Below are 14,380 nucleotides of genomic sequence, written 5' to 3'. Positions count from 1 at the left end.
TTGAAATGTAGCTGGAGCATTACGAAGTCCAAACAGCATATGAAGATACTTGTATACTCTTGTTGCTGTTACAAATGAAGTTATTGCTTGATCATTTGGATGTACTGTTAACTGGTGATAACCACTTGTTAAATCACATACTGAAAAAGTTCGACATCTTCTCAAGTAATCCAAGGTTTCCACTAAATTTGGTAAGGGTTAAATCTCGGGTGTGGTCACAGCATTCAAAGATCGATAATCAACACAAAAACGGAACTGTGGTTCAACAGAAATTGATTTCTTCGTTACAATTACAACAGGCGAACACCATGGTGGGTCTGAAGGATCTCTTTGTTTTATAACTCTGGCTTATAATTGTTCTTTAACCATGTCTTCTACCAACTCTCTTTGACTGAATGGTATTTGGTAAGGTTTCTCTGTGATTGGGGCTGCATTCCCTGTATGAATACAATGCGGAACTAAATGAGTGACTGGTAAATTTGCACATTCTCAGAATAAATCTGCATACTCAACAAAAAAGGCGCTAACATCTTCTGTTCATCAGCTATCAAATGTTCTATCTTCTTCCAAATCTTGTGCTTCAGTTCATTATTAACTTCGCCTACTCGTAATTTTGGGGTACTGTTATGAAAATCTGTGTTTATAACTGCAGCATTTGTTACCTCATCTGGAATCTGTATTGTGTTACTGTTACTTACGCTCGACACTTCAGCAACTTTTGTTCCTCGTGGCAAAACAACATCCTCATTGCTCATATTCGTTATTGTAACTGGGGCTTTTCCGACATTCTGTCTCACCATTGTAGCGAAACCTACACTTCTAGCAACATAACAATTCATTGTCTCCAGTAACTCACTTTTTTCGGATCGCTCAATTAATAATAAAGTTCCTTCCTTTCATCGAGGTGACTTAACTTCAACGTAGATTGTCTTTCCTGCTCCCTTGGGAATTTGCTGAGGCTGATCAATTTGAACATCAACTCGGACTGTTTGAACTGATGCATCATTTGGGTGGTCCATTCCCAAGACGTCAGTATTGCTGCTCCTTTGAGTACGATCTGAAGAACGGTTTCCTAGGTTGTAGTTGCTATGGCCTAGTCTGATCTTTCTTTCTGCGACAAATATCTCTGCCTTGTTAGTGGACAAGAAATCAAATACAAGTACACCGTCGTAATGCATTTCGTTATTTGAAACTACTTGCGCCATTGCTGTGTATTTATTTTTATTTTCACCTTCATCTTGGCCTTGGCCAAGAATTAATTCTATGTCAACTTCTCCATAGTTACATGGCTTTCCTCTGTTTAACCCTCGCACTTTTAATAGCGGCTGTTTCAATTTATCTCGTTTATCTATGTGACACCACATTAATGAGGTCTGTGCTCCTGTGTCAATAAGTAGTTTGATGTTTCTCCCACGATATACAGCACCTATCATGAAGTCATTTTTGCTGGAACTAACAGGAATCACTGTCTCTGGCAAGGGGCATACGGAGTGGTGGCCCCTACGTCCCCGTACTCATTTATAAAGATCTGGCAGATTGTCTGTTGTTCACATTACCTTCTTGTTGCAACAATTTCTCGAAACATGACCCTGCATCCTGCAATGATAGCAGATTCAATTCTCTTTACAAACCTTACACTAGTGACCCAGCTTATTTCATCTGTAGCATTGTACTGTTGTGTTGAAAACTCTGCATTCTTGTTTCTGCATCTCATTTGGTCGTCTTAGTGCTTCAGTGAAACAAACAGCTGATTCTGCTGCTTCCTGAAACGTATTACATCGCGCCAATCAAACAGCTTTGCTTACTTCCTCTCCGTGCAACCCATGAATGAATGTGTCCGAGGCTTTCTAGTCGGCTTCGAACAACTGAATGCGGTTTTCATTTTCATCTTCTACTAACTTGTACGTTTGAACGTTGATGTTTTGAATTCTGTCTGCAAACTGCTCGATAGATTCATCTCGTCGCATTCGAAAACTGTAAAACTGCTCTCTGTAACCTGATCCCGTTTTTACATTTAAATCTCTGAACAACAAACATTCTAAACTCATTGTAATCTTCTGTTTTCATGCAAGTAGGCTCCACACTAATGAAATCTTGTGCTGCTCCCTGAATTCTTAATTTGGCAACCACTAGCTTATCGGAATCTGTCCATGATCCTAACAGGGCAGCACCTTCAAGTTTACGATAAAACACCTTCGCATCATCTTCGGGTTTCCCGCTAAACACTAGTAATGATGGCAATAATGAAAAAATCTTTGTTGTAGTTGTACCTGTACTGCATGAACTATCATTTGCCAAGTCTTTTGGAATGTTACGCTCGCTTCTTTCTGCTTTTAACTGCCGAATCTCTTCTTGCAGTTCGATAATAACAGTTTGTAGATCGACGACATTACACTGACTGGACTGCGACACTTCATCTAATTTAATGCCAATGAGTCACAGAAATGTAAAATAAAAATCCATCACTGCCTTTCGTATTCTAGCCACACTGGAGTAGACCAACCTGAATTCCAGCGTTGGATGTCCCTGCGTAGTCGAAAGGTGTTCATGCTGCTGTTGCTGCTGCTCAGAAGTTCACATATTGCTGCACCTCTTCAGGACTGTAGATTTTCAATAATCATCCCCATGCTGTCACCACTTCTATAAGGGTGTTTGTTTGTGTTGTTGCCCCGGACGGTAATTAGGCGAAATATTTGTCAGGATTTGTAAGCGGTGGGTCCTTGAGGTACAGCAATACGTGAACACAAGAAGTAAGTTTATACAGTTTTATTAACAAAGGCAGATTATAAAACATGCTTACTATGTGCACCCATCATCACTATGTCTGACATCCTAACAGCGGCTAATTACGGTCGTATCGAAAGGCTCCATGGTGAGCTAAGAAAAGAGACATATTCGCGCCCGAGGTCACGCTAGTTAATGCTGCGGACGGCGGCCAGTGGCATACTCTGCGTCGCAGTGCGGCCGGACGTGTGTCTACTGACAAAGCAAATTGCCAGCATTCTAGACAGGTCGGCTGGCAAGTGCGTGTTATGGCTGCGCGCAATCCGTAGACCCTTACAGTGACAAAACTGAAATCTTATACACATGCCATGAACGCGTCAGAAATTTAACATATTTGTGAAATTAATTCAAGGTCTAGAAAAAATATAAGTACAAAATGTTAATGATCCAATTAATAAAATGTTCTGGGCTATTATCCCCTGGTCGAATGGATTTCACATTGAAACCCAATGTTTCATCCTCATCTGCGGATCCATTTTCAAGGGTGATTGTAACTTCTTTGAGTGTCCAATTCACACCAGGGCTCACTACTTACTGTATCAGAATTCCTTTACATGTCCTTCCGCACAGTGTTTTGAATACCTGAGCACAGTTGGCTGTTGTCGACTGCTGTCATCCACTGTTGCTATCACCCCATGGTAGAAGACTGGTACACATCATCTTCAGCACAGGAATCCAAATCTTGTTCAATTTCACCCGCTACTCCTTCCTACTGAAATTCGTGGGGTGTTTTACAATCACAGTAGCCTACCATATAGCGTTTCATGGTATCTGCTTATGGCTGCCAGTACTCGAGTCGTACCAGGATGAATGGGGTGGTCTCCTGGCTAGAAAGAATATTCCATAACAGCTGATCTGTCAACTTTCCCTCTTCTGCAATTGCCCTTGTGCCCTTCTAGCTGGTTTTTGACTATTCTTTTTGTAATATCCATGTATGCATTCCCACGACGACACAGAATCCCATAAATTCTTGCTTTTTTTCAGGGATTGACGAGCATCCTTGGCCAATTTTAGATGATCTCGTATCTGCCGCATGGGTTTTTACATTACTGCGGTGTTCTGTTTTTCTCAAGATTTTTCCTATTTGGTCACTTTCATCCTTAATGAAAGGCAGGAAAACTTTCGTAGGCACTCTTGCATCATGATGATTTCTGCACAATGGTCTTAATGCTCTTTTTACCTCCATGGACAATAACCATTTTTGAGCAGTGCATTGATGAGATGTTGTAATTCTGTATCAAGCACCTCTGATTCGCAGATGTTCATTGCTCTGTCTGCCAACATCTTTTGTGATGCCTCACTTTTTTTGTGGGTGGTGGTTTAAATCCCACGTAGGTGATAACCTGTATGCATGGGTTTTCGGTAAACCATGTGACCTAAGCTGCTATCTTCTTTCTTAAAAACTAGCACATCCGGTAAAAACATCTCAACAGAATCAGTATGAAGGTTCAGTTTAGCATGAGGAGTAGTCAGGTGGAAAATTAAATTTTCTGGATGAGCTAGTTTTTGAGAAAGAAGATGGTAGCTTAGGCCACATGGTTTGCCGAAAACCCATACACACAGACCATTACCTGCCTCAGGATTTAAACCACCACCCACAACAAAAAAGAGACATCATAAAAATATTGATGGATAGAGCATGGAACATCCGCAAACCAGAGCTGCTTGATGCAGAATTAAAACATCACATCAATCAGTGCATTGCTCAAGAATGGTTATTCGTCCGCTGAGGTAAAAAAAATCGCTAAGACCACCATGCAGAAATCATAATGATGCGTGAGCGCTTGTGAAACTAAGAGTTTTCCTACCTTTCATTAAGGACATTACTGACCGCTTGGGAAAAATCTTGAAAAAATCGAAGATTTCAGTAATCTACAAACTGACTTTGAAAATACAAGATCACTTAAAATTGGCCAAGGATGCACTTATGAAAGAAAGGATATTGCGAAGGCATTGTGTAAACAACCCCAAGGTGTGGCTACACCATTCCTCACAATATCCTTTCTCCGAGAAGTGTTAGTCTTGCAAGTTTCGCAGGAGAGGTTCCATGAAGTTTGGAAGGTAGGAGATGAGGTACTGGCAGATGTAATGCTGTGAGGACAGATCGTGAGTTGAGCTTGGGTAACTCAGTCAGTAGAGCATTTGCTAGCAACTGGCAAAGGTCCTAGTTTGAGGCTTGTTCTGACACATAGTTTTAATCTGTCAGAAAGTTTGCTTTCCCATCTTCACCAACTTAAGTAAACATGTTGGTCACACCTCAGTGCTCTTTGCTTTCTCAGTTACTGTTCTACACTTTTGGTGCCTCACAAAGCTCCGATTCTGTCCCATCTTGATTGCAGGAGCCTAGTAAATGCTCAGCATTGCGGATGCTGGGCCTGATTCACCATTGTGTCATCCGACTTGCAACAGGCGCCTTTCAGACCAGCGATGTGAACAGCGTCCACTACAGATCAAGCACCAACAGCTGCTGTTCAACTATCAACTACGCAATACACGTTCGCTGCCCCCTGTCAACATTTGAACTAACATAACCTTTTTGCTAGTAGGGAGATCCACCTCCCACAAAAGAGGCTCAGTGCTGGAGTCATGATCACAGTTTGCACACAGTGTCTCTGCTCTGACCTGTGACTTCCCTCATTGCCACTTCTTGTCAGGGAGCAGTCATGTATGTACCTGGTTCTTGGCTCTGTCTCAGCCTGTCCTTTAAGCCGAAAGACACTGTTGATGGTTTTTTGCTGCCTGTTCCTGGCTGTCCTTGATGCATTTCTGGGTTTGGAAGTGGTAACACTGATGGCTCTACAGTCAACGGATGAATTGGTTTTGCCTACATACATGCAGGGTGCAAGGATCTACACACTCTGTCAAAAGGATGCAGTGTATTCACTGTAGAATTGGCCACCACTTAAGCCCTCAGTTATGTTCATTCTTGCACCAGCAAGATGTTCTTAATGGGCAGTGACTCCCTGACAAATTTTCAGGCTATTGGCCATTTTCAGGCTATTGACCATTGATCATGACTATCAGAACCTCCTTACTGACCTCCATCAAGCAGGTCGGTCAGCCGTCCCTGTCTGGACCCCAGGTCACATTGGGATCCCAGGGAGTGAACTTGCTTACCAGTTGGCCACGTTGGCTACCAGGAAGCCATCTTTGGAGATAGAGGTACTGGAACCAGACCTTTGGTTGACTCCACACCATTAACTGGAAGCTTGGAAAACTTCTGGTTTCTCCTAACAAACTGCGAGCAATAAATGGAATCACGTCCACATGGCCGTCTTCCCTTCGTGCTTCTGGCAGAGAAACTACTATTCTATCGACTTCACACTTGGCTGACCCATGGCCAGATTCTGAGATGAATATCCACTCCCAGTTGGCGTGGTGCCTGTCTGAAGGTGACCCACATCCTACTGCACTGAGCCAATTTGGTCACCTTAAGGTAAAGCCTTAAACTTGTTGAAATGGTGCCTCTGGTGCGATGAGACGACACCAAGGCGGGTGATTTGGTTTTACATTTTATTCGTGAAGGTAGTTTCTCACTCTCTCTGTGAGGTAAGGCATATTGGCCTCGTCAGTCACTCGAGGAATTGGAGATGAGCCTCCTTCAACCCTGAGGTCCACAGATGCCCTTCATTGGTGCTGGTCCAGCCAGGCTACTGCCCTTCTCATCCTTTTTAATTCTTCTTATTCTTTTACATCTGTCATTGGTTTACTGTCTCATTATCATTTGTTTTCTTTTCTGAGATTTTACCAACTTGTCAGCATTGTTAGTTTTCTTGTGGTAATGGAGGATTATGAGACACCAGTCAGATGCAGAGGGTGGGTCTCCCATCGCGTATGTCCTGAGAGCCTCTAGCTGCTTTCTGAGTGGAGAAACTTGTCCACCTTCACTGTCTTACCCGTCTTTCACATCTACAGTGGAATCACAGTAGTATGTTCCTCATTGCCTCATATTCCTGGATAGTACATCCATTTTTGGAAGTCGGAGTCCCAGTTACATTAAATGCAAGTTAAAATCATGCTTAGCACATTCAAATTTGGCAGTATGGGTTCCGTTTGCCCACTGCTACTTCTGCCACTGAGAGTGTTGGAGGAGGTGTTTGCAGCTGCTGCGCAGAATTGGGAATATACAGATAGGAAACTTCGCTGAAATCCTTGCTCCAAAATTTAGTGTGCATGCATGAAGTTGGGCATATTGAGACCGAGTTAACAGCTGCTTTCAAATTCAAAGGCGAATGGATTGGTTTTGCTTATTTTATTAATTGTGCATGTTAGCTGATGGGCTTACCTATAAATAAACAGTTGTTTGATGTACTGTAAAAGCTAGAAATATGTGTTAATACTTTTAGGTTTTCCATCATTATAATGAGCAGCAGTAAGAGAAAAGGCCGTACGGGAATGTAATGAGTGGTTCTCACAAAGCAGCTGATAGCAATAAATGAGAAAAATTAGTCTTCAGATTTTCTTGCTTTAAACAGTAAAGTCACACTGAACTGTAAGAAGTACTCTATGTAACTGGAACAAAGCTACATTAACTCCTTGGGTAGTTTTTGTTAGATGTTCTATTTTTTCCTTCAAAAAATTAAAAATGACCTGTTTCAGATTTGCAAATTTTCTTCACAATCTCTCTGAAGAAACTAAATGACACACGAAATTGATTTCTTTCATATCTTATACTTTCATATCACAGCTTGATGATGATGTGTGTATTTTTTCAGTAATGGCCATAATTACTGTGGTCCTTAATTTCCAAGTAATATGTAGCATAAAATTTGAAGGGTTTGCATTGAAAACTGTGGTCACATGCTGTGTTATATTTGGTTCATTTCAAGTTAAATATTTCTATGTACTCATTGTAGCAAACATCAAAATTGATTTTAAAGTTGGAAAGAAAGCCGTGCCTCCATGCTGTATGGAGAAAACAAAAGTTAAATCACTGTATTTTACTTGAGCACACTGCCTGAGTGCAGCACGTGCGAGTAGCTTGCATCTCAGTCATGAACAGTCCATGGAAGTAGACGCACATTATGAGAGATAGGGATTTATTGCTGTTCTTACTCCTAGAAGAAGAAGAAGAAGAAGAAGAAAACAGTTTCTTAATGACACTTATCAATCCCTGTTTATTAAACAAATATTATTCATATTACATAATATAATGTAACAGTATATGCCGATCGCGACATGGGACAATAAAACTGGCCAACTCGCTAATTCTCTAAGTCCGCTTATCTGCACAATCTGGCAACACTGCAGAATGCGGCACTTCCTGGAGGAAACCTTGTCCCATGATAGAGAAACACTAGGCTGATTACGCCTGTGGTCTAGCGGTAGCGTGCGTTGTTTCTGTTTGTAATGTCAGTGGATCGAGAGCAGCTGGCATAAAATATTTTTATAGCCTCTTCTGTCTGAATGCTGAAGACGTGAATGTAATGGTAGCGCAGATTCAATCTATTTCGCTTTCTGACACACCGATATCAAAATTTTATCCAGTAACGATTTCCTGCAGACTGTCCTCCTCTGGACGCCGTATGCGGCAAAGCTCCGGGATCCATTTGCTGGCTACCGGCAGCGGCCGTGGCGACAGCAGCGGCGCTGCACTCCCCCGTTCTTTATCGAAAGCGCCTGCTCCCGCTCATCGCTTTTGATGATTTAAAACGCTTTATTATTAAATGTTGCTCCACAGAAAATTTCTACGATTTCCATTCATGCTCAAAAGCAACGGAGACAGACGCCCTGATTAGTAGGCGGGTATTATATTACATTAATCGGCGAGAGCTGAGTATGGCCCGAAATTAATTTTATAGACTGGGACGAAATTAAACCACCTCGCTACATTCGATGAATTTATAAATGCTTCATACCTCGTTTCTTTTCCTTTCAAACTCAATTATTTGTACAACTTTTGGTCAATGTTCGGATGTTTTCGTCAAGCCGGGGTGAGCGTCTGTGGTGTAAAGTGTATTACAGTTCTTGTTTCATTCCTTATGGTAATTCTATGCGATAAACTGTGTGAATACCTTGCAATGCATGCTCTGTAGCAGTGCAGGAACACTGCACATTTGGAGTTCCATGTATGGGTTCATGAAGTATTTAATGTTGATCGGAAGTGATAGTTAAGGTCATCAGATTTAGACCAGAAAAATTTGTCGTTTTGGAGGTTTCAGAGAACGGAAAGGAATTGCTAACGCCGGTGTTAGAAATGCTATTGCAAAAATTTAGAAGAGGGGAACTATATTAATCAACATGTGCACTTCATATACAACCTTCTGACATTTTAGACCTATATGACGAACAAAACTCAAATTTATATCGTTGACAGTCGCTTTGAATCTTTTCAGGATCTATTTTACAGTGAATCACCTTGGCATTTGCAAAGCAGACATCCATGATATTAACTTAATTTACTAAGTCGAATCGGACGAAGATTGATGTTTAAAGGCATTCTTCAGATTTCGTATAAAGAATTTTTACTAGCCGTTTGCAACTCCATTAATTAAAATGGAAAATAAAAGGTTGTAGTCAGCGGCTTCCACCGAGATTGGAACTGCTATGCCATACAGTACGACCACCGCAACGCACAAGGGAACCCCTTTTTTTTAATTTTGCTTTTTTTCTTTTACTTTTTTTGGCGATTACCCCTTTTCTTCTCTCTTATTTTAAAGCCCCTTAGGAAAATGACAATAAGAAAAGAAACTAAGTGCCACCGCCACTTTTCATCCTATAACAAAAAAAAAAAAAAAAATCTGGTCCACTTCAGGCGTTGGCTCCTGACTAAACCTACCCCAAGAGCTGCCTATATACCAGGAGAAATATGGGAATTCAAGGTTAGGGCTATCATTACAAACCAAACAAAATCTTCCTTTTTCTGAATTTTATTTTTATTTTGATTTTTGTTTTGTTTATTTTTGTTGTGTAATTGATCAGATGCCTTCTGCGCCCCGCTGGTAATATGTTGAGTCACGTCTTCTCGAAATTGGTGTGTTCCGTTCAGTAGTTCAGAAATGTTCATTGGTTCAAACTGGAAACCTTCTTCACTCTTGGCTTAACACATTCCAGCTGCGAGGCGGGTCGTGGAAAGCACTCCCAAGGAAGTTCGAGAAAAATTGTCTGTATTTTGGGTGGCGGACAACGACATAATGACGGTCGTTGAGGTATGTCCAAAAATCGAGTACAGAGTCTACAGTTTGTCCAACTAGGTAGTGAATGGCATGTCCGCGAATCCAATTCACAGCATTGGTCTTTGTCCGAGGAAAATAGTCACGTCCCGAAACTAATAATGAAAGGGGAGTATTCCGATTCAGAATGTCCCGCGTTAGAAAAGCCACAATATGACGAATAACCTCTGAGCTAACGACACACTGGCGACCACAGACGGACTATAGTCACTGCGATGTTGCCTGAGCCTCAAAACGCAACCTTAAAACACACAAACAGGTGTTACTTATGTGAAGAACGCCGTTCTTGGAGTCCAGAAATTAATTATACTTTCTAAGTGTGTCATCTTACAGTGGATTCTATCGTACGAGTCTTCAATGTGGAAAACGAATGTCAAGTGAATTTAGCGAGGTAACGCCAGCCTACACCCGGAAGTAAATGCACTATCAGAGTGTTGACAAATATTTGCTACGACGCTGCCATTTCTCGGTTCTCTTACGAGGCAGCTCTTCAGCGAAATGCTTGCCGTGATTCTCCGATACGGTCCTTCAGAGTGGAGACGCGCGCGCACGTTTGGTTTTTATGCGGCGTTCTCCCCTGATGGTTTCTGACGTCGCCTTGTGGGCTATGTCTACATTTGAGACATTCAATTATCATTAATCCAGAATGATACAAGTTTCAGCTTCCGGCCTGGAAGAAGGCTGTTGACGCCGACATTATATCATTTCAACGTAGGGAAAGCAAAACCGGTCATTCAATGTTTCTCATTCAACATAAAGCATGTGAGATAATTTTCCGTAACGTTCAAGTAAGTAAAAATACATCTGAAGCTTATTCGAATTGAATATAATGTAAGATACCAAACGCTTTGCACCTCGATGTCGAATTTGTCCACGTGCAATCTTTTGCAGCATACAAAAAGAATGTCATGATTACCACGAGAATGAAGAAATATGTTGGTACGGATGGAAGCAAGGAGAGACGCGGTCAACAAATATTCGATTCCTCATGGCATTCATTTCATTTGAGACGTACGAACAGTTAAAGCGGGATATTACTTTCGTTAACACGAAAGATATGCCGCACATATTGATAACGAGGAAGTCTGCGTCTTCATACGTTTCCTCCTTGAAATCTGTATGCTCTCTTATATACTAAGTAGCCTGATCATTGTTTCAGTAATGTTACCCTCTTGTTTGACCCCGTAACGATGAACGGATTCCAAATGCATGTCTCTGCACGAAAGTAGCTGTTCGAACCCTTCCTGGGTTGCTTTTTGTGTTTTATTGCTTGGAATTCCTGAAGCAGACCACTGTGCCTTCTCCCCTTGTGGGTTAGATCTCAAAACTAAACCGCTTTTTATCCAATGGCATAATTTATTCAGACAGCACCAGCACAAGACTGTCAAACAAAGCCTTCCATTTACAGTTGCAACACTCTAACCAGCACTGACCGTAGTGTAATCCACGGTCATGGTCCGAAATTAGCAGCTGTCTGCTACTGTGGCAAAGTCCGTACTACACTTTCGATTCCGCAGCACCATTTTATCTGGTAACACTGTGTAGTTGCAGAGTTGTGCCAGCATGTCTGTCCTCACACTGTCAACTTTATGTATCTCACTTCTGCAGCGTTGATCACGAGGAGCAGAAGTAAATGAGTGTATTCTGCATGACGTAACATTCAGTATTCCCTTCTTTCATAGCCACTCTTCATGTGCATCGACACCAAATAGGAATGTGAAAACTCTTGCAAGTGAGAGAATGACAATAACAATCGTAACAAGAACAATCAAATAATGAATGATGTTTATTCCAACGCAGAACGGGAATGGCTTTAAATATAAAAATCTATATCTATATCCATATCTATTGATCTTTGAGTTGGCACAACGCAAATATATTCTTAGCATTTAGTTACTGAATATAGTTCGGGATGTTTGCAGAGAAAAGGAAAAGTCGGTACTTCTCGCTAGTGTAATATAATGTGAACCAGCAACTACCCTTTCCTTAGAACACGACTCAAGCAGGTCCCCAAGTAGGTACCAAGGCACTGCTGCATTCTGTTCCCTGACATTGCTCTGATGACGGTTAATGCAGATAGTTCCGATTATGAAATACAAAACGTATTGCAGGTTAGTTCCTGGGATAGTAACATTAAATTTGCGTTGTAGACGGCACATGAATGTGACGACTATCCATATTACTCATCAATATAAAAAGACAATATTATGGGAAATTAGCAGGATTACTCAACATGAATTCTGAAATTGGTTGACTGACCGCACAGGTGCTAAACGTCGTCAAGAGTATACGATGTCCTAATCGCATTAGGAATATGAAGATCGTCTTCGACAGCTCGCAACTTTCACATTGCTATCTCCACCCTACTCCAGAGAGCCCTCGGTGGAGTTGCACTAAGTTTCCGATGCAATGTAATATGTCTTATCACAGATAAGACTGTCCTTAAGGCTTGTAAGCTCACATTTATTACAATAAATGACATACCTGAAATGATACCACTCTCATTATTACGTCAGATTGGTAATGCACGTAGTAAGTTCGTCGTATTCATGATTTCCTCTTCAAAGTAACATACCGTACTTATTATTTAACACAAAATGACATTAAAAATTTAAGTTATTCACGAGCAGCTAGTTGAGAATATGTATGAACTTCAAATGACACGACGAACCGTCTTGTTCCGCATATGGATTCAAACCCAGCTCATGCAGACTAAGCAAAGATTTCGTTACTGACGGAAACTAACAGTCATTCCTGATTAAGCATACAGAGAGTGATATACCTCGATTTTAGACAGTATCAGTTAGCAAATATCAAATTTAAATTGCATAACGCAAACATGTTTAACAGACGCGAATTCCTACCCATCATCCATTGTCCCTGTTAACGAACTACGGGAGATGTTAAATATTGCTTCTTCACAAGTAACTTACTTGAAATGCCGTGAGGTAAAGCTTTGTGTTGGACACGGATTCGAACCCAGAACCTAATCGGATTGCTATCGAAGCACAGTCAAATGTGACATATCGGATTTTCGCGGCAGTAGCTAGATGTTTTAACCGAAATGACGAGACGAAACATTAATTTTTTCCTTCCCAGGACTCCTACCCGGCACCTATCGCTGTTATATTCTAGAGCAAACGAACGTTAAATATGGGTCTGTTGCGCCAGCAGTGATATGTGAGCATGGCGGCGTATATGAATGTAGTGGCAAATCGCTCCGTGAATATCGGTAAATTACCGTCAGTGAATTGTATGCTATGTGCAAAAAAAGTGATAAAAGGTGTTAAAATATGTGTAGTGGCGCATAAATGGTATCATTCTTGTTGTTTCGTGGAAGCAAACCTCGGTCAACATAGGCCTACATGTGACTGTGGAACTGAGTGCAACGGTCTTGAAACTGCATTTGAAATGTGCAACGCTGGACTCGAAATAAGTGTGAGGGAAGAACTGCAAAGTGACTTAAGTAAAGCTAGACAATATGCAGAAATGCTGAAAAGTTTGATCGACTATATGGACCTTCCCACAGATACGCAAACAGGCAAACGAGAGTGTGTATATACTAGGCCTAAGAAAATCTCTCGACCTGTCTTAAATACCAATGTTTTTCGTGTTCCACTAATGAATAAATACGATGTTCTAAGTGCAGACAGCTCAGAATCACGGACAAAAAATCTCAGTGTAACAGGTAACTGCTCGGAAAGATCTGTTGAACAAAAAAGTGCCAGCAGAAACACGTTACCATCAAATACTATTAAACGAAAAAATCGTGTGAGAGCAACTTGTAATAAAACTGAACACGAGACAAAAAAGGAAACAGAGAAGAAGAAGGAAGAAATATACATATTATCGACGAGTCATGGCAAGGGACTGGCTACAATCATGTCTGATATGCAATCCGAATATAAAGTGATTGGAATTTCGAAACCTGGTGCTCCTCTACGAGAAGTGCTGAAAAACTGTGAAAGTTCCGTGAAAAGCGACGTCAACTGTGTCATAATCGGAGGGGGAAACGATGTCTATAAAAATGAAAGCAGCCTTGCTGTAAGAACACTGAAAGAATCGCTAGGAAAAATTTCACAGGCGAAGGTATTTGTTGTAAACATTCCCTACAGACACGACTTAACGGAAGACTCGTGTGTAAACAAAGAAATCATCGCGACAAATCGGAAATTCAGGAAGATTTGTAGCGGTTTTGTAAACACAACTTTCATTGAAGCAACGAGTTCAGTAAGAGAGCATTTTACTAGACATGGACTGCACAGAAACAACCTAGGCAAGAAAGTGCTGGCGAAAGAAATTCTCCAGGTGATAAAGACAGCAGGAGTGGGTGCCTATGTAAAAATAGCACTACCTGCAACAGGTTTTCTGCCAATGACAACAGAAAAGAAAAGTGCACCAACAGCATATGAGAAAGAAACATC

The 14,380-nt window shown here is 41.2% G+C and overlaps 1 protein-coding gene across 1 annotated transcript in view; it reads right to left on the bottom strand.

Annotated features, from left to right (window-relative positions):
- Nucleotides 1–12,548, bottom strand: part of LOC126480780 (mitochondrial DNA helicase) — a 177,642-nt gene extending 165,094 nt beyond the window's left edge. The window contains exon 1 of the mRNA XM_050104087.1: nucleotides 12,441–12,548. The gene's annotated coding sequence lies outside the window, so the exon portion shown is untranslated. The remainder of the gene's footprint in view (nucleotides 1–12,440) is intronic.
- Nucleotides 12,549–14,380: the final 1,832 nt, after the last annotated feature.

This window comes from Schistocerca serialis, chromosome 5 (genome assembly GCF_023864345.2).
Source record: "Schistocerca serialis cubense isolate TAMUIC-IGC-003099 chromosome 5, iqSchSeri2.2, whole genome shotgun sequence".
In the NCBI taxonomy this organism is placed as follows: Eukaryota; Metazoa; Arthropoda; class Insecta; order Orthoptera; family Acrididae; genus Schistocerca; species Schistocerca serialis.
Note: the sequence above shows the minus strand (reverse complement) of the source record. Positions and strands in the feature narration are given on the sequence as shown.